Raw genomic sequence first — 21713 nt, forward strand, 5'->3', positions numbered from 1 at the left:
AGCCAATACTCAGATGGGCAATCCTTCCCTGGCCTGAAAACACATTTTTGGGGGCACGGAAGCACAGACTCACACTTACAGATGGATAAGTTCGGATTCAGGAGATCCAAACTGGTGTCGCTGCCTTTTGCACAGGCCGACGGCGAACTCCGGGTCGGTTGGTAATAGGGTGGGACAACTTCGACGCCCTGAGGAACGCCGGAATCCCGAAGATGCGCGGAGACGTTTGCAGGGCCCTCGTTCCGTCCAGCTCCCTCTCCTCCGTTTGAAAGAAGTTCCTGGTAACCTCGACGACCTCCCCACCCGAGATGTAAGGTAATGGTCAATACGAGGCTCAACAGGACTGCAAAGTTAATTGCTATTATATTTTCCTTTGCGATTATACTAAGATCTTCAGCTAAATTTGCTGAACACCTTAAATCAGGATATGTGGAAATACATTCTGTCTCAAAATTCGAACCTGGATTAGGAGGAGCAATTGTGGCCCAGAGATAACCCACTAATACTTTCTCTATGTCAATATTCATAAGGTTATTTCGGAGGTCGCGCATGCTCTGTTCAAGAGCAGATGGGCCATAGGGTAACTACTGAGCATGTGAGAATATAATTTTAAAATTTTCTTGTTATTCTTATTCATTTTATTCGTTATTTTTATTTAAATTGTTTTTTGTCTTTCTTTTTCATTTGAAAATTTTGGAAAGGGTGACGTAATTAATTCAATCTTCATGACTATATAGAAAATGAGTTATGAATTTTATTTAAGATGTAAATATCAAGGGGGAAATTGTCTCCACATAGTGGTTATTCGACTGTGCTGGAAGCTCCTAGGTCTAATTTTTAATACAAACTGCTCTCCTATATTGCAAGTACACAGTTGTGGATGTCATCACTCAGCTGGATATACAATTGACTGTGACTTATTTTATAATAATAATAATAATAATAATAATAATAATAATAATAATAATAATAATAATAATAAACATCGTCAAAAAGAGTGGCTGTCTGGATGCAGTCAAGTTTATATTGCAGTTCTCAGTCGGTCGAATGAGTTGCTCCGTAGCAGTAGGTGAATCATGTAGCAGCTGTTCGAAGTTCATTTATTCCTTGACACTTCGGTAGTTCTCTCGACCATTTATTGAACAACGGGCTTCATTCGCCTTACAGTAAATGATAGAAGAACTCCCGAAACATTAAGGAATAAATAAACTTATGACAACTGCTACATAATTTACCTTCTGCTACAAAGAAACTCATTCGAGTGACTGAGAAGCTGCTGACGGCCGTTTTCTTTGATCAGGTTTCTTTGAAAGAGGACCGTCTTCGAGATAATCTATAATAATAAAATCTGATCTTGTTTGTCCTCCCCCGGGTGACAGTAGGAGAGACATGAAACAGCCGCCCATCCTCTGCAAACCAGTTTGTCCTCCCCAGGTGCGGGCGGGGTAAGTAGGGGAATGGGAGGGTAAACGACAGCCACCCTCCTCCTGCAGACCTGTTTGTCCGCCCCGAGTGGGGGCGGGGTAGGTAAGGGATCGGGAAGGTAAGGGAGACAGAAGGCCTGGGATCCAGCACGTGTAGCGAGCGCCAAAAAGCTTGTAATAATAATAATTACCAGAAGAAACCAAGATTTTGATATCATTCTGAAGAATATTTCCAATAATAATGATTATCACGATATAGAAAACCTGTTAGTCACATTCACCAACTGTGTACTCTGTAATATTTATGGTAAGTTCTCACCAATCCTGTTGCTTGACTACTTTGCTTATGATTTCCACTGGACGCCTTGAAATCCAAAAAAGGTAAAGATTGAAAATGTCCTCATTCTAAGGATCACTCATCTCCTTCTTGGAATTTCGAAGCCCACAGAGAAAAAAGTTAAGTGTATCTTAGTTTAACCAGACCACTTGATTAACAGCTTATGATTTTACTGCAATGGGACCTACCTTATGAAATCCAAAAATTATGGCGAAAGAATGAAAAACAAATTCCTCTTGTTCTATGGATCACGAGATCGAACTCGCGACCAACAGAGTTCTTGAGAACGGAACCCGCTTTCGAGAACTGCCCACAGAGAAAAAAGCCAGTCAAAAAATATTGGGACAATGAGCAGCAAAGGCGTCATTGCCGCATTTAAAAGGCAATGTCTGTATTGACAGGGATGAGGAAGGTAACGCTGGGAAAGGTAACGACGACCTTCAGGCTTGGCAAACTTACACAAAACGACGAGAATTTGGAAAACGGTGAAACTGCCAGATATTATCAACATTATGATCAATATGGCGTAGACGGGCGAACACACAATCCAGCAACCTCTGATAATTGCCTGCACATCCTGCGGGACGGAAGGATATTATTAGAATCCTGAAGGATTCTAGTGAGTCAGCATTTCGCTGGCTCTCTGGCCTCTCTGTGACTCACCGCTGCTCACGCCGAACCCTGATTCTTTGTTTCGAATTTTATTTCTGCATTTGGGTTTGAGATCGTTGCGAAATACTTGCGCAAAAGTAGTAATGATAATATCTATTATTATTATTATTATTATTATTATTATTATTATTATTATTATTATTATTATTATTATTATTATTATTATTATACATGAAAATCGCAAACATCCATTGGATAAATAAATAAAAATAAAATGAGAAAATCGGAAAAATAATATTCATAAATAAATAAGAAATAGAAATGAATGATCAAAATCAGTAACAAAAACACACATAGATATAATATATATATATATATATATATATATATATATACACGTTCGTGCGCGCGTGTGTGTGTGTGTGTGTGTGCGCGCGTGTGTACCTGAAGCTATCAAGCTGAATGCAACCCATGAGTAGTGATGTTCATTAGACCCACTAATTCATCCATTCATTCATTATCTCTAGATTCAGCACCAAAAATATTGGTGGAAAACGAGCTTTCATCTCGTCGTTGACAACCCTGTCTTAGACAAAAAAAAATATATATATATTTTAAAAATCTCAAAGGACCTGATGGCAGCAGCAGCAATGAGTCCTAACGAGACCTGTAAACCCGAGGGGACAGTTAAGTGGAAATGCGAATTAGTGGTCGGGTTAAATCATTTTCTAATATAAAAAAAACATTTGCAAGGAGACTCTAGGACATCGTCTTAGGGGGGAAAAAAGACTCGTATATTCCTTGTAACAATGTTTACCTACTGTAGCATGGTATTATAATCAGAATATCAGTGTAAAAAGAAAATCTATTATAAAAAAAAAAAAAAAACTGAGGAAAATTCCAAATACACAATTAACGACTAAAAATTTTGGATAATAATCAGACTCATCCGATACAAGAGAATCTTTATGGGAAAGTCAAAAAGTCAACCTGAAAAATAAATGATCTTACGGTACGCATGATTTCTAATCAGATTTTCTTCCTGACTACCCAGGATCACCGGAACTTCTGAGGCAGGGTATTTAAACCCCTTGGCAATCGCACAAACTTCCTCCAGCTGTCAGAGAAGGAGAATTTAAAACTCACTGGCCACCACAGAACTTCTCTCGTTTGTTTAAAGCTTGTTTCAAACTTCGTATTCACTGAAATCTCTTCCTATTGTTTCTTAAGGGAGGTTTAAACCTTTGCAACCCCTCTCTGCCCCCGCGAGCACAAGAAGACACTGGAGTCTGGTTCCTCTCGAAGAAAAACTAGTCCTAGCTGATAACGAACATACCAACGCAGCTGAAAGAAATTCAGAGATAAAAAGAGATCGGAGAGTCGTTATCAGCAGCTTATCTGACTCTTGCAACTGTGGGTTTGCTTCTTCCTTCACTTAACTGCTCTTTTCTTCTAACATGAACTTTGTTTCCTTTCCTCCTTCCGTTTATTCTGTTCTTTGTTTTCGTCTATCCTGGAAAAGAAAGGTGTTGTGTCGCCGGCCCTACTGGCCTGTGCCAGTTACATTGCTCTGTTTTGTAAACTTGTTCATTTATCTTTGTTTACTCGTCTATTTCTTTTGTTTTGTGCTCTTCACGTTATTTGTTATTTTTCCCCATTTTTGATGGATTTAAGATAATAATAATAATAATAATAATAATAATAATAATAATAATAATAATAATAATAATAATAATAATAATAAACCCTAATTCCCTAGTGAGACAACACTGACAGTTGGGATAAGATCAAAGCTGAAAAGTGTTGGATAAAAAACTATTAAAAGATATATATATATATATATATATATATATATATATATATATATATATATATATATATGTGTGTGTGTGTGTGTGTGTGTGTGTGTGTGTGCGTGGGTGTGCATTCTTTCGATCTATTCAACAGTCGCTCTTGTAACATCCGACATGACACCTTTTCTCTCACAGAGCGGCTCGGCGATTCTTTCTTATTCTATTCTTTTCCCTGGATTCAAATAACCTTCTATTTCTCCTCCTCGTCTCCTTCGGGCCTGGGCTGGAGCTGGGTATCAGGCTGGCCGTCCCACCGGTGCCTATTATTGCAAATAATGCGTAGAGGACAAGAAAGACATGCTTTCTCAACATCATCGATACTGAAACCCTCTTGTGCACTATCACTGATAAAAAAAAACTAAAAATATTGAATATTCACTTTATGTAAAAAAAAATATTATTTGGTGCTACAAAAAGCGTTTTGTTTAAAGCAATTTAAGAAAATATTCTACGGGTGGTTTGTTGGACATTGCTCCACTGAACTGAGGGGGTATCTTCCTCGGGGACCTCATAGGCCACCACCTCTCACATTCATTCGGTGAGGAATTACACTCCACGGGATGTTTCTTTCTTCTTTCTCTCTACAACATAGTTTTAGGATCTCTCCCCTTACTTTTGTGGCCCCTGATTCCTATAAACACTTTCAAGGGGCGAGTTTACCACTCCCTCAAGGTCAGTCCCTGTTCTCTCTCTCTCTCTCTCTCTCTCTCTCTCTCTCTCTCTCTAATATACACAATATATATATATATATATATATATATATATATATATATATATATATATATATATATATATATTTTGAGTGTATCTTCATAAGCAAATGGTTAGGACACTAGTCTCGTCAGCTAGAGGGTCTGAGTTCGATTCCCTGGCGAGCTTGAACATCTTAAACAAATTCTCTTTAATAAATCGTGTTTTTGTTGAACTAAACTCTGAATTATGCACCTGATAGTCAGCCGGCTGCTGTGAGTTGTAACAAGGATGGAGAAGAGCATTAAAATAATAAACTCATAATAAGCCTGTTTAAAAAAATGTCTTCATCTATATGCTTTAATTCTCTTACTTAACTCTCATTATCTAAAAAGCATTTAAATACAAATTTACGCTTATTTGGTTGTTTGCCTTTTTTCACTTTCTTATCTACTACGCTCTTATTGTGATGCTTTCTAAAAAAAATAATGCAATTCTATTCTCCGGCAACTTACGCAGCCAATTCCTGTCCTCCCTGACTCGGTCTAAATACTAATAAACTAAAAACAACAAATTCTTCTTCTTGCAGTTTTTTCAGTTGGTTCGATTTGCTGGCATTCTAGTCCTAGCAGCGCTGACCTGGGCGGACATCGTTTATGCAATCGTGACTCCGACAGATTTGAAATGGATCATCGTATTAATCCTACTCAGTAAGTCTATGTGACGCTAAAGCTGTGGATTTCCTGCGCTTTCATCCCCCGATTGTTTGTGTTTGCGTATTAAACAGTTTGGTTTGTGGCAGACAACTTCAGGTGTCTGAGTCACAAATGTACGTTTTGCTACAAACGCATTTTTGATTTCTGTAAGTTTCTGCAATAATGAATTGTGGCTCTTGTTTGTGTACACCAGATGTACGTTTTATACCATATTTGTCATCAAGTTCTGTAATTTGTGAATCACATGTCTTTGTGTAACATGTTTTATTCCCTCAAGGTACGTTTTTTTTCTATATGCAGAGATTACTGAATGCTACATAAATGTTTGCACACTTAAACTGTAATAATTTCGGTGATTTTCTGTTTCATTCCCTCTGAAAATGTTTGCTTAAATTATAATAATTTCGTAGAGATTCTGCTTCATTCTTTATGTTTGTCTCTGTCAGTAGTAACTGTGTGATTATAGTTCACTGGATGATATATAGTTTCTCTCTCGTATTTCCATCCTCCTGATCAAAAACTTCTACCTCTCCCTCATTCCAGTTGGGTGTTGGCTAACCGTAAACTGCAGATTGCTGAAAGCCAGAGAATATGGCAGCCTGCCCTTCTACTCTGTCGGCACATACAGGACCTACGGGACTTTCGGGTGCGAGAAGGACCTCCCGCCGGCTTACGAGACCCTCTATGAAGACAACGAAGCCACCAAAGTCCCCCCTGACGAAGAAGGAGGAGAGATGATCGAAAGAGGCATAGACTTCTGCACGCAGGAGATCTTTTCCGAACTTCCCCCGTCCTACGAAGATGCGCTGATTATGGAGGCGGAGGGCGGAGCCACTGGGCTGCGTATCGAGTAAAACCAACCCAACCTAGGTCTACAAGAAAGCTCTCCATGCAGGGGTGTCGCTTACCGACGTTACCAAAGGTTTTTAGGAACCCCAGCTGCTGTGTTTTTTGCCTTCTACATTCCTTTCTCGTTCCTTTAGTCTCTTCCTACACAGCTGTCCAATTTCCTAAACTCTACCTTGTTCTACCTTTAGACTCTGGTGGAAGACAAGGATTGTAACTTAATATAATCGTTAAAGCATTTTATAATACATAACAAATAAATTGCCAGGAAGCCTCATCTGAAAAGCACAAATTAGACGTATTTGGCTTAGAGTGTTGTCAACAAGGAGGACTTATCTCGGACGTAACAAGCCTCGTAATGTTATGAAAATGGAAAACTAGATACGGTCAATTAAACATGAATGCTATCTGGTGGTTATTACCAGAAAATTTAACTCGGTTCAAAAACTACAAGAGAGTCATATCTGAAATTGGATGTTATAGTCACATGGCTGTGTTTTGTATCTTTACTTTTATTTTCTGACGATATGTACCAATGTGATGCGGTGCCAATTTTAATGTAACTTTCTCTCAGTGATAGTGAAAAACAAGTTTTCTACACGTCCACTCCTTATTCCTAAATCAGTGCTCTCTCTCTCTCTCTCTCTTCAATTTATGCTTTACACTACTCATTCAACACAAAATTTGTTGCTGTTACAATAATAATTTTGAGGCTTTAGCCAAGTTCTGTACACTTTTACCTGATCCGAGAAATTAGAGTTACAAAGGACATAATTAGTACTGTGTAAATAATCTGTATTTGGGCCATGTTTGTAAAATGTTCATGTTCAACATAAAGGATAAAAACATATGAATATATATGTGTTTGGGTATAATTTAATAATAAAATAACAAAAGAAATAAAAAAGAAACAAAACTGTTACAAATAAACTGGATGGGATATTTAAGAATGTAAATGCTATTTTTTATGACATAAATTTTTTTTAACAACTGCTTGTGTTATTACGATTTCATATTTATTTAGAACTAAGGTCTTCCTAGAAACTATTGTTTATGTAAGATAGAGCAAAAGCATGAGTGTCAAGTGAAAGTCTCTATTTCACGATGGGAACTATTCAGAACTATTCAGTTCCTAGCAGAAGGTACAAGAGAATGAGGTGAAGTGAGTTAACGTAATTCTGCTTACTGTGAAACACATCAGCTAAAAGGTGTTTATCAAGATGTGGGGTATATACTTATTCCTTTGGACACCGAGAGACAACCGTCTGGTTTAAGCAAAAGAGGAATTGTTGAGTCTACGCCAAAAAGGTGCAGGTTTCAGAGCAGCCAACCAATTATCTTGCCGGTAGCTGAAAACAACTCTATCTTGGTCTTACACTTTCAGTTATGTTCACAAATATTTCATTTAAAAGAACGAACAAAAACTTCAAATATTTTTATACAAATGCGACCAATTTAGATGTGAGATATCATTAAAAAACAGTCTATTCTATATATATATATATATATATATATATATATATATATATATATATATATATATATATATATATATATATATATATATATATATATACAGAGAGAGAGAGAGAGAGAGAGAGAGAGAGAGAGAGAGAGAGAGAGAGAGAGAGAGAGGGGGTAAGATGTATCAGTGGCAGTCTGTTCAGGTTTAGTTCCTAAAGGAATTGTATCATGATCAGAGGTCCCAGTTGAAGGATCAACCATAGTGAATATAATACAGATAAAGTCAGTGAATGCTAGGTCTGCACAATGACCAGGCTTGTTCATGGCCTTATTCATGATTTGCTCACAATCAGTTCTAAAGCAAAATCAAAAACTTCTAAGTTTTATGGCAATCAGTGGGAGACAGAATTCAGCCGCTGCCAATAATGAGCAATGAAATCACCAGTGAAAGCATGTAGTACCATCTAAATCTGGATTGCTATGGATGGAGTTACAAATAAGAATAGTTGTGCCGGCCACAAACCTTTGTAACCTGAATCTCGTTGCACTCACACTCATAATAGGCCTAGCGAAACGCTGGGTTCTCACTCCTAATTTACGCAGCTATCCCCCTCGTCCCAGGAAGTGTACCACATTGAAGAAGTACTGGTTCCTGGAATGATAAAATATCAATAGGTGGCAACAGTGCCATTCTATGAGGTAATCGAAATATATATATATATATATATATATATATATATATATATATATATATATATATATATATATATATATATATATATATATTCTTCGTTTCTTCGTTGAACGTGCTTTTTCCCATTTTTTTATATGGGGAAGCACGATGTATATAATGCAGCTAATATTTTCGCAGCTTTATGGGAGTACATGGTTTTTGCGTGAGACACTGTATATATGAGATATACATATATTAAAGCATGTATGCATTCTTACATGCAAACCATATTTATAAAACTATGAATGTAATCAATCACATGAGAGAGAGAGAGAGAGAGAGAGAGAGAGAGAGAGAGAGAGAGAGAGAGAATCGTACCTAGACATGCAAAACACCATTCTTGCACATAACATACATACGTAAGTACATACAAATACATAAATGTCTTTAAGTTTACATTCCCCACTCATATAATTATATGAGAGGGGGGGAAGGTGGTAGTAGAGAGATAAATTCATACCTAGGCCTACGTATAGCCAAAATGGCGTGACTCGTCCTTCAGCTTCGGATAAACATCATATCATAGTACTGTACCTATGGAAAGATAAGATAAATGCGCCTATTCTACAAACATGATATGTCGTCAGACAAATCGTCGTATATCGACAGGAACGTGAATTTAAGGTAGAAGTACAAAGAGTTGAAAAACAAGACCATTAAAGGTCTGTCTAGTTTGGTAGTTGTAAATCCTCCTTTACCTTCGCGCTCAGTGGTCGTTCCTTCTTGGGTGATCCCTATTCCCTGTACGAGAGATTTTGGAAGCAACCAGTGTTTGTTTTGTCCTAGGTTTGCGCAGGTGTGATTTTGTGTCAGTGAGCTGTGAAAATGTTGCGTGCGTTTTCTCTCAGACTTCCCAAATGTGTCGATGCACTGGATTTAAGCAGCTATATTTATGAGGGTTTAATTACTTAGATCAGTGTTGCAGATTGTAATCTGTTTTATCGAGTTGCTATTAGGGATCGTTAAACCGTAAGACCCAAGTTAAGTAGAAAATTTAATTAAGGATATAAAGTGAATGACTTGAAATTAGTGATACAAGTGTCTAGGCATGATATCGAACTGTTTTTTCCTTGTAGAAACTTTGTCTTAACGAGAAATGTGCATCTTGTCTTTATATGCAGTTTATACATTTGACTATATCCAACTTACACTTGTTTTGTTGCATAGTTATCAGCACAAGCACCACAAACGGCCCATATTTTTAAATCACTCAAACCTCACTTAACTTTTTCGTTATTGTCATGAATAACCATACAAATTTCATGATCTCATTTTAGAATAACATGTGGCAAGATAGTCACATCAGAGAGTTACTGCATTTAGTTATTGTGAACTAGTATTATCCTCATTTTCCATGCTGTAAACATTTACAGATCACAAATTTTGGTGATAGTTTCCGGAGTTATTTTTGTTTATAGTTGCTAATGTCCGTAAGAACTGGTAAAATTACACGTCAGCTGTTTTTACCCCTTGCTCAATTTTTGTTTTCCTTTTTTAGCTTATGCCCAGCATGAGTTTAGGTTTTATTCTTATAACCCATAAAAATATCTAAAAGGTCCTAAAACATAGTATACCTACCATAGTTTGCGCAAGAACCAAGATATAGAGAGGTGTTACAAAAAATTAAAAAAAGACAAATTTTCAACGTAATTGCACAATTTCCTGGTAGTGAGTGTTAAACGTTATTCAAAAGAACTGGCAGTTCAATCTACAAATTCATCGCCAGCATAGAGCTAACCAATCACACTAGAAATGGCTAGCATTGTCTTGTGATACTTACAGTACATGTGACAACGCGAAATTTCAGCGCAAGTGCAGACCCAGGCTTAAACAACGAAGAGGGCCACCAAATGGCAAATCAGGTAAGTGCACTTGTTTTTATTATGGTGAAAGGTGCGAGGGGGGCTAGTTGTTAAATACCTCGAGCATTAATGCCCTATGAAATTACAGTAATTGAGTATTAATTGATAACAGTGCTTATTGCTAATAAAATAGATGCAGTATGATATTATTGCATATTAAATATCTTTAAGAAAACGGGTGAGAAGGGTCACATTAATAAAAAAAAATTAGTGTTTGTTGCTGAACCTTTTCAGTTCAGTTTACATTTATTAGACCTCCTTTAATTACCATAAATATAATATACACTCAGTCTTTTATTTGTACTTTTAAGAATCTTTATTGTTTTCATTAACTGGCATCTTAAGCAAGGCTTTTCTCTGAGTACAGCTGGTGTTATTCTAGCTACCTTTGATATCCAAAGGTGTCTGATTTCGTTGTTCTTGACTGTGCTGCTGCGTAATACATCAATGTCCTTGGCCTGGGAGGGCACCGAGATTGGAAAGCATACTTTTAAGTTGGGGTCTAACCAGTGCATTGTATAAAATTAGTAAGGTCTGCTTTTCTGGACTGACATTAAAACTTCAAAGGAGATGCTGTGGTTAGCCTTTTCAACCCTACTTTAAAATTCTCATGTTTTGCAATACTTGGTGAGGTGATCAAGTGTGGCTTCGTGTCATGCAGTGAGCTTTTTAGTTTTCTGTAAAAGAAAACTATTGAGATGGCAATTTGTTAGTCCGTCCGCACTTTTCCTGTCCGCCCTCTGATCTTGAAAACTACTAAGGGTAGAGGCTGCAAATTGGTATGTTGATCATCCATCCTCCAATCGTCAAACATAAAATTGCAGCCCTCTAGCCTCAGTAGTTTTTATTCTATTTGAGGTTAAAGTTAGCCATGATCGTGCGTCTGGCACCGCTATAGGTGCAACAACACAGGCCACCACTGGGCCACGGCTGAAAGTTTCATGTACCGCGGTGAGTTTTATGGGCCGTGGCTGAGAGTTTTATACAGCATTATACGCTGTACAGAAAACTCGATTGCGCCGAAGAAACTTCGGCGCATTTTTTTATTTGTTATATAAGATGTGAGATGTAACATACAGTCAGTTTGATTCCTAGTAACTATTTTTGTAATATTGTCATTGAATGTCTGGTATCTTTAACCTTCCGTGCTCGCAACATTGCAAAGCCTTACATATCAAGTTTTTTTTTTTTTACTAAAGTCAAATCAAAACTGTAAAAATTTTTTCGGCAACCCCATTGCTCAGTCATCACTGGTCCACATTCTTTTAATTTCATTTATAATAATTCCCCCACTTTTGACAAATATAAGGTAACGAGTTGACCTGTTACTACTTAATATTGAAACGGTGCCTCGGCAAAGGCAACTTTAGTAAACGACCCCCAGTCATCCTGTGATAGGCATAGCATCAATAAACTGCAGTGCTAGTTGACCTTGAAATCAAATTATAGTGCTGTGTTCTTGCCCTTAGCTTGTTTTATTAATGCGTTTTCCGCTTTTAATAGATAATTATATGACGATCTGATGTAAGCACACAGAGAGAGAGAGAGAGAGAGAGAGAGAGAGAGAGAGAGAGGTGAGTTTCCCCATACTTAAATCGTTCTTGGTACGCCCGGAGGTCTCTACACTAGGCCTAATGCATTCAACACTTGCCTATCTATGCCAACTAACCATCACTACATGACATTAACTTAATGATGTTTTACTATGAAAAAATCTCAGCATATTTGGGAAAGCCGTCTCACCGAACGTTTCAGGTTGGACGAGGCTCGACTGATTGTTTGACCTTGTTTGAAAGGTCTATTGTTAGCAAGATCCTTCTTTGTTTGGAAGATCCTGCCTTGTTTGTCCGTACCTAAGGCTGACTCATCCTCGGGGTACTGAATTTCACCGACCAATACCTATATAGATCAATGGCCCATTTCCAAAGGCTTTTCGTCCATCCTCCCAAATTGTCATCTTTTGGTTAAGGTGATCCTCCTTGGCAGTCATTTGGCACAGGAGGCTTGCCAAGTTATAACCTGTCAAAGACCGTAGTTTTCTTTGGTCGTTTAATCTTCAGCGCTATGGCTGTTTTTAAATTTACTCTTCTTTTAATGTCAAGTTTTAGCACACTTGTTTCATAAGGCAACTTTTTTATTAATGATTTCTGCCTGTGTGTGTGTGTGTGTGTGTGTGTGTGTGTGTGTGTGTGCAAATCCGTGCATTTGAATTGTGCCATACAGTAGCTGTGAATCATCCTACAGAAAAATTCAACTCTTTAAAAATCTCCATTAGACCTACGATACTTAGTTATATTTACAATTCCTGTACTAAAACAGAAGCTTCATTCTTAGACCTAACCTTTTCCTTCTAATTGTATTCGATCCTTTTCGGGTACAGGAAACCAGGTGGTCAGTCACTGCCAAGGTCTGTAAGCAAAGAACTGTACCTCTGCCCTCTTACCGCAGTCACTAGCGAAGTAGCGGAGAGGAAAAGCCGTAGTTTTCTTGCAACATGTGTGAATGTGTGAGAATGATGTCAGTGCGGCCGTGTTCAGTGAGTGATTATTATTATTATTATTATTATTATTATTATTATTATTATTATTATTATTATAAAATACAAAAGTCAAAGCTGAAACAGCTCACTCGTACTATTATTATTGCTAAGAAATTGACAGTTTCGTGACTAAACTGTTGTATAATAAAAATCTACCATTATATAAATAAATTGTATTATTCATAGGAGGTAAAAACAAATACTTTCGAACACCTGAACGGCGTTTCTCCTCAATGTTTAAAATAAACACTGAGGAGGAACACTGTTCTTGTGTTCGTAAGTCTGTGTTTTTATCTTTTACAAAAAATGCAATTTATCTATACATTATTATTATTATTATTATATTATTATTATTATATTATTATTATTATTATTATTATTATTATTATTATTATTATTATTATTATTATCGCAATTTGTGTTTCCCAGTGGTGTAATATTCGACTTAAAAACACAGTTGTATTTACAACTTGGCAATTGTGTATTACACCACAAGAAAACCTTAGCGAAACGAAATGCGATGTGTTTCAGACTTACATCAGCTTTCTATTTTATTCCTCATTGTTTGCATTGTTGATTGAACGTCACGATCGCGCTTTTATTATGCTTGGAATTTATTTCAGTATGTGTTCTTGTTCATTTTGTTGTCTGTATTTTTTATAACAAGAGAACACGCATGTTTATTTACTGTAAGGAATATTTTAAACCAGGACTTTAACCACTACTTTTTTATCAGTTTGTGGAGTATACCAGATAAGCAAAGCTATACATTTTCTGTTCGACAAAGATAGAAAACTTACTCGCAGTTTGCGCAAGACTCAAGGAGCAGACGGCAAAGTAAACAAACCCAGACTAAACTCTTACTTTCTACAAGGTTATGCAAAGAGCCTTTCCCATGCTGAACTGTTCATAGATCGCTCGGGACTCCTTTCTCTTCTCTGTCGCCTCCGATTTGTTTTTCATGCTGGTCCGAATTCGTTGCTGAGGCTTTGTTTCTTGTCTTCAGTCCCTTATAAGAGCAAAGCCTTCGAGACAAGAAATATAGTTGTTTATTCAATTCAACTAATGTAAGAAGACGAATAGGTCCCACGGAAAGGACAAGTTACTGTCAGACCAGGAAATTTTGTTAAGGTATTTATTTAAGGTTCCATGAAGAAGTGGTTAAGTCTTCTGTCCATAGTGACCAATTGTCAGAGTAGCGAACCTCATTTGAGGAATGTGACTTAACCATTTTGAATAAGTTTGACTGATGTGAGATCTATGAATGGAGATAGACAAAGGCAAAGTTCAAGAGCCTAGAGATTATGGGGTTAGGAAAGGTGCCTAAGATAAGGTCAGTTATAGTGAGAATTTATAGTTTTGGATAACAAAAAATAGTGTTAAGATTAAGATAATGGGAGTGAATGTTAGCTGACAAAAGAAGTAATTCAAGGTGATTGTCTGTTGGTGTTTATTGCAAGTAAGGCCAGTACCGTTCTAGTTTGGTGAGAAGAGGAGGAATGCCTGAGACGTTTCTATGAAAGATCAAGTGAAAGGTGATAAGATACAAATCATTACTTTTACGCAGAGGGGAGAATGTGCAGAGATTAGATTAAAATATCATATTGCAAGGAAAGAAAGTCTGAAGCAGATGAATGTTACAGAAATAAATTATATTATAGGCTACGTTTTTTTTCCCGCCTACTTGCCGAGTTATATTTCCAACTCTTCCTCAGCCGGGCAAAATTCTGAGATTTTTTGGGAACCTGGTCATCATACTTCTCTTCTCTGCAAATGTGGTGGCTGCGTGGAAGGACCTCAGTACCCCATACTGGTTCTTCAATTTCATAATGTTGGGTAAGTATTTTAAGAAATAATAGTAAAGCATTTTTGTACATTTTCATTTAGGTGAGGGAAGGTTCAAAGTAAACTTTTTGATAGGGCCATAGCGGTGAATGTGTTTTATGGCATCATTACCAGTAGTTTTAGTGCCACGTAGACCTAATTCGAAATTCCTGATTAGTCTTGAAAGCAACTATTTTCTAATACTGAAAAGATAAAGAAGGCTTATAATAATTTTAGGTTTAAACTACTTTGTTGCTGCTTGGTTTTGCCATTGGTGAGAAAAAAGTACATGACAGCTTTAAAAACATTATTATTATTATTATTATTATTATTATTATTATTATTATTATTATTATTATTATTATTATTATTATTATTCTCTCAGGCGTCGCCTTCTACCTGCTGAACTCCATAGCATGTTGCTTCGAAGAAGACTTCGACACGAGCGATCTCCTGGGGTCATACCCGGTCATAGGCTACAGAACCGATTACAGTAACAGAAGACAATCGCTCTCCTGCAATCCCGCGTCGCAGGAGAATCCTAGTAAATACCAGGAGCCTGGTGGCATACTCGGAGCAACCAGTTACCCGTCGAATATCTCCATAACTTCGGACGAATCCAGCCGCGGCTTCGTCAGGAGCGTAGACGAAGCAATCGAAGCCATGAGCAATCAGCACCCAATTCTTCCGAAAATAGAGAGTCCAGTGAATAAGTGACGGGATCATTAAATTTGTTGTGTACGTTGTATATAAAGAGAGTAGTCATTGTAGTTCTCTCTCTCTCTCTCTCTCTCTCTCTCTCTCTCTCTCTCTCTCTCTGTGACGAAAAAATTAGAATATTTTGACCTTGAGTGATGAATGAAGCCAATGTTTACTTGAATGGGGAAGTTAAAGAGAATATAAATGCAGTTATTAGTTTCTGGGTAGTTTGTTAAAAGTTTTAGATGGCTATTCAAGATTTCAGATTTTTACTCTCCGTTTCTAAGTGTTTAACTGCAAACTGGTTACCGGTGACTAATGTTTGCCTTTTTTAATACAGTTGGTAGTCTACTCTACTCCGCAAGGATAAAAGTGCAATGTGTAATACATGAGTTGTGTAAAATACAGAAATGCATCATCTAAGATTAATAATTGCTTTTTTCCTGCACCATATTGTGATATTTCAAGGTCAAAATTTGCACGATAATAAATGTCATCACATTTCTTTGAAGGCTTTTTTATTCCCTGAACATTGCACTCATTATTTTTATCAATCTCTTAGAACTAAGTAAATCGAGGACACATCAAGAATCATAATTTCGCAATGGTCTATTTTTTAAGTCCCTCTCACGGTTCATCAGGCGGGTACTGTATTAAATATTAATTACTGTTTTTAGTTATCTTCAGTACTTAACTGCGTCATAACAGCTTGGGTGGAAGTGTCTATTTGATTTGATCATAAATGACGCAAAGTTTACACAGTTTAATGAGTGGGCGGATGTCGTGTGCTCAAAGAATTCTCGCATACCAGAGAGAAGAGAAACCCGAATCGGAAGAAGCATGGCAGAAGAGAAAGCTTGAAAGAACAAGCACAAAGTAGTTAAGTCATAAACTCGTTACATCATGAAGAATGGGCAGATCACCCTTGAAGCCTCCACTACGAGAACTAGAGCGCGCTACACGATTCATAGATCTTGGGCGTCTACATTCTGCTTGAGTGCCATTATGCTGTGCCTTTATACATAAACAGTTCTTAAACGGCATATATCTTTACTCTGGGACTACGTGAAAGTAATTCTAGCAAAGCTTGCGATGCTGATCCTCGTAAGCTAAAGATGGGTAACGCTGCTGTTGTAGAATTCCGTACATCCATTACCGTGTACCATATGGTACTTGTCTCATTTCTTGTTCTGCATACTTCTTTACCCGTACGCCATTTTATCATGTGGAAACCTATTTAGTATGTTGATGAATATTATGGCGTGTTTTTTTTTCAGAATGCTTACACATTTTGAGAAAGTAAAAGCATAGGAAAATTAGACAGAATGGAAATAATTTAAAGACTTTATTCGTTCATTGTCGCCCCAGTAACGTTTTACTCAGACTTTAATCATCTTTGAGTCTTCAGCGTTCATTCAGGCACTCGATGGAGTACAACAGAAGAAACCATGGTTTTACAAAAACTAGACATTACTCCTGAGAAGTAACATTAATGATTTAACCAAATAACTTAATTGAATTTCCTCTAGTCATGGCTTTGCGTCGCCCCCTGGGAGAATAGTACGTGCTAGTGTCAGTTAGGCTCCCGAGGGCACCAGAAAAGTTGTTACCTAGACCTACTTGCATGAGAACAAGAGACTGGAGGCTCGAGATTCTTGGAAATTAAATCACAGGAAAAAGAGAAGTGGAATGTCAAGGAGGTCCTTTCCGTCGCACGAATTTGGTGTTGATGCAAAGTTATAGCCTAACAGGAATAGACGTAAATGCACAACTTAGACTACCGCAGTTTGAATGTCTATTTCTACTCTTGAGGCTTTAAATTCAGGTTTAAAAAATTTATTTATCCAGTTTGCAAGATTGGTTCAGATTGGATGAGTTCTGCACTGTCCGAATTGGCTCTGGGACGTCGATACTACCGTACTCTGTGCCTCTTACTGAAGGGCGTCGATCAGTAGGTGCTACTTCTTCGTCTGCTTCTCGCACGCAGGGGCAAGGCGTATAATGTATTATGGCGACGAATACCCCTGTAAAGACAAGAAATGGGTTACTCTCTCTCTCTCTCTCTCTCTCTCTCTCTCTCTCTCTCTCTCTCTCTCTCTCTCTCTCAATATTGTATGCAATTCATTTTAATAGTCTGATTAAAATTCTTTAAAAATTGCTGGAGCTTTAATACACAAGTTTGATTAACGTTTTTAATCATGTTTGTTTGCTGTTAAGAATGATTTAATTACATTTTAACTCTGTTTTCGATGTCTATGACGTACAGTGCTTTACATATTATATTAGTATCTAGTGTTATTAGAAACATAGTCATATAAATTATACTTTAGTATAATTATAACTTTTTATTGAAAATTTTACTTGGGAATTATGCAAAAATGATTTTAAGTCATTCCTACATAAAAGTCTAAAAGAAAGTATAAAGAAAACTTTTGTCTACAATAGAAAACTGTCCTCATTTCGATAGATTCTTAACATGTTCTGAAACTGATAGATAGTAATAGCTAATGCTGAAAGGCTTTTCTAGTTCATTTGCATACCAAACAAATCCAAATCATATGGCAACAGTGATGATGATGGTAATCTAATTACTTACCGAGAACAACCACAACAATGAACCAGTATGGAGGCCGTGGCTGATAGACCATGTAAGTGATGTTGATAAGGAAGAGTACAGCGACCAGTGTGTAGCCCAATGTTCGGAGTAGTTTTGGCGTCTGAAAGAAGGGGAAAAATTATATATATATATATATATATATATATATATATATATATATATATATATATATATATATATATATATATATATATATATATATACATATTATATATATATATATATATATATAAATCATATATACATATTGTATATATGTGTATATATATATATATATTGTATATATATATATATATATATATATATATATATATATATATATATATATATATATTATATATATATATATATATATCATATTGTGATATATATATATATATATATATATATATATATATATATATATATATATATATACATACATATTGTGAGTGTGTAATATATATATATATATATATATATATATATATATATATATATATATACATAATATGATGTGTATGCTTCTTGTTGGAAAATGAATATTTTGTCTGTTATTAGTATGCTTTCAAAATAACGTATGGCATGCACTACTGTTTGCGCCAGAATATTAAGAAAATCTTTGTAGCTGACATTCAGCTATTGGATAAAAATCTTATGACCGGATTTCCGTTTAACGGAATGAAGAAGTCCTACGAGAAAACGGTACAAATGATGTGTTAATACTGGGAGTTTTACAAGGGTACCTGGCGAGCCTTTGCAAATTTAAACAAGCCAGTGACAGTAGACATTGCTAGTTAACGTAAATGAAGGATAAGCTGGTGCGGGTGATCAGGTGCACTCAAACTGGAGGCAGTTGAGAGCTTCAGTTATTTTGGTTCAACAACCGCTGTGGATGGCAAACTAGGCTTCTAGTGTATGATGCAGCTGGTCTATGGCTAAGGTTTAGGGTCCAACTTTTCATCAATGAACAACAAAGCTTAGTGCATACACAGCAGTCATTTGGTCACTAACTGCATACTGCCGTGAATTGGAAGACTGACAAAAATCAAAGGAGAAGAGACTAGAGATATTTGGGTACGGAATCATAATAATGGAATGTGGGACTCTACTGAACAGTGCCCTAAATGATTTGATACAAAGAAAATTTTGTGCATGGAGAAATAAGGAGAATGGCACCAGTGATATAAGCCTGCATGGCTAAGCTATTAAAGTCTGGAAAAAATGGAACCAAGGCAGATAAAGGAACGCTAGCGAGCGACGTAGCAATAAGACCACAAGTGCGAGATGGCGAGCGAACTGAGTAACAAAGAGATAACCAGAATGTCCATATAAAACATAATAATATTAATAAGTAATGAACATGGTATATAGAAAGTAAGTAAGTCTTTTAAAGCCAAACTCTTATTTGTATCAGACCTCTGGATATTGAATTTGACTGCTTGTGGTATGTTCCACAGTAAAACCTGGCTTTTTGGAAATGGAATGGAAACAAAACTAAAAGATCGTTATCTTACCAGTCGCCTCTTTGATGAAGTTGCCTCATTTTGTCGTTCCATTTTTATTTTTAACAAACTCTTCACTCTCCAGTTTAATCTAAACAATGTACTGAAGAATATTTAGCCTTTAGACCTATAAGTACAAAACCTGCATTTGGCCTTAAAATAAGTACAAAGAACATTACAAATTCGCAAACCGCTTCAGGCTATAAGCGTGACACTTTTTGATTCACTGAGGTCACTTATCGTTTTTACTGTATGGTAATCATGTCTGTAGTGTGCCAGATTTCTTTGTTGTACGGTCTTGTCTCTATAACGAACAATCCATTGTGTACAGCGACAACGATCCTAGAACGTCCGCCACATAACTGACGTCAAGTTCCCTCGTCTTATCATTCTTCTTCATCAGCTCTAGCGAAGGAAACCAAGTCACTCTAAACTGAAACCATAATTCATCTGTTTATAAAACTTTGCAAAGAAGAAATGGAAGTGCAAGTAAAACGAAACGAAGGAATTGTGGCTCTGTAGGATATTCAAAAGGTAAACAAGTATGAGGACGAGACAGAGAACCGCTGTAATGGTTTAGCCTTCATGCTATTTCCACTGCACCTCTTATCATTTATTAGTCCCTTTCACAGCACTGACTATTTAAAACAAATTCGTATTTCACTGAGTTCCTTCACTATATTGCACGATGCAGAGCTGGCCGTGTCTTTAATGACCCGCAATATTCACTAATCCTGAATAAAAGTTGTAAAAGCACCGAGTGTATCTGCACTGGACGCCCTCTTCATCTTCGGCGACCCCGTTATACAGGACCCATTTGCAGTGACGTCAAGATAATTGGCCTTATCAGTTACTGTAATTTAGTCCGTTTGATACATCAGAGAATTAGTGAGGTACATATCCGGCAATATATCATTTAATCTTTTTATATCGAAAAACAGCATTGTTTACTGGGTCATATACAGAATAATTGTGCTTACAGTACAAATGTTCGGATTAAAGGGGTTGTGTTTCTTGACTGAGAAAATCGATATGGCTGTTATGAAATAGCCTGAAATCACGAATACAGCATTGATAAATTACATAAATGTTCAGTATATTATCTATTTCAGGTCAATCTGCTTTGTAAAACTGTCAATGAATTAGAAACCGCATTAACCTTGAACACAAAAACCACGGATGATGTATAATATGAATAAAACCATTAGCAACTCCTCCATTTTAGTTCAGAAGATTGAGATTGCAATATTTACTAATAAGAAATACTGAATTAAGTGATGAGTGATGTCTCTCCGCTAAAGGCAGCTTTTCACGTTGGATGAAATCAATTTTGCCTGATCTCGGAGAGAGAGAGAGAGAGAGAGTAAATAATAGGGGACGGCAAACCGCTCTCTTTTAGAGCGTCTAAAAACTTCCGGGAACACAGCGGAAGGGAGAGAGTTCCACATCTCAGGAGTACAAGACATGGGAAACAACCACCTCTCTGTTGACATTACATTCCAAATTTCAGTGCATATTTAAAACATATAGTGAAGAACCATAAACCTTATTTGAAATAAGTCATTCTTGAATTCATTTTGAAGCATATTTCGTAAGTTCGTGGAATTACTGTTACTTGCCATGTATTCAAAATGCAAACCTTTAACGATGAAACAAAGGGAACGAGAAATGAAAATAAAGAGTGCGGTTCAACGCTTTCTCTCTCTCTCTCTCTCTCTCTCTCTCTCTCTCTCTCTCTCTCTCTCTTTATCGGAGTTTGTCGAATAAGCACCCAGAAAATGTTGGATGAAGCTTTAACGCTATCTTTTTAGGACGGCCACTCAACTCACTCGTTTTATCATTTCTTTTTAACGACTTTATTTATTTCATTAAAAATTAATATATTATTGCTGGTCATTCCCAACCTAAGTATAACTGCATATACATATATATATGTATGTGTGTATATATATATATATATATATATATATATATATATATATATATGTATGTATGTATGTATGTATGTATGTA

The 21713-nt window shown here is 36.5% G+C and overlaps 1 protein-coding gene and 3 long non-coding RNA genes across 12 annotated transcripts in view; 2 read left to right on the forward strand and 2 right to left on the reverse strand.

Moving 5' to 3' along the window:
- LOC136852480 (uncharacterized) overlaps positions 1–3908 on the reverse strand; it is a 5777-nt gene extending 1869 nt beyond the window's left edge. The window contains exons 1-3 of one of the 2 annotated variants that reach the window (XR_010857153.1): positions 3385–3908; positions 2221–2338; positions 80–343 (exon numbers count right to left, since the gene is read on the reverse strand). This is a non-coding gene — a long non-coding RNA (uncharacterized lncRNA). The remainder of the gene's footprint in view (positions 1–79; positions 344–2220; positions 2339–3384) is intronic. The other variant, XR_010857154.1, reaches the window with a different exon arrangement.
- LOC136852479 (uncharacterized) overlaps positions 1–7462 on the forward strand; it is a 25886-nt gene extending 18424 nt beyond the window's left edge. Inside the window, exons 6-7 of the transcript XR_010857152.1 lie at positions 5506–5626; positions 6176–7462. The gene's annotated coding sequence lies outside the window, so the exon portion shown is untranslated. The remainder of the gene's footprint in view (positions 1–5505; positions 5627–6175) is intronic.
- A 1898-nt stretch (positions 7463–9360) lies between these two features.
- LOC136852481 (uncharacterized) lies at positions 9361–16104 on the forward strand. 8 transcript variants are annotated; one of them, XR_010857160.1, is made up of 4 exons: positions 9361–9418; positions 10174–10537; positions 14792–14912; positions 15286–16104. It is a non-coding gene; the product is annotated as an uncharacterized lncRNA (long non-coding RNA). The 8 variants fall into 8 exon arrangements; XR_010857156.1 differs by having other exon boundaries at positions 9368–9471; XR_010857158.1 differs by having other exon boundaries at positions 9373–9461.
- Positions 16105–16930: 826 nt separating this feature from the next.
- LOC136852482 (uncharacterized) lies at positions 16931–20503 on the reverse strand. The gene is made up of 3 exons (XR_010857163.1): positions 19713–20503; positions 18196–18316; positions 16931–17623 (listed from the first exon to the last, which is right to left on the reverse strand). It is a non-coding gene; the product is annotated as an uncharacterized lncRNA (long non-coding RNA).
- Positions 20504–21713: the final 1210 nt, after the last annotated feature.

Source organism: Macrobrachium rosenbergii, chromosome 25, assembly GCF_040412425.1.
Source record: "Macrobrachium rosenbergii isolate ZJJX-2024 chromosome 25, ASM4041242v1, whole genome shotgun sequence".
Lineage (NCBI taxonomy): Eukaryota > Metazoa > Arthropoda > Malacostraca > Decapoda > Palaemonidae > Macrobrachium > Macrobrachium rosenbergii.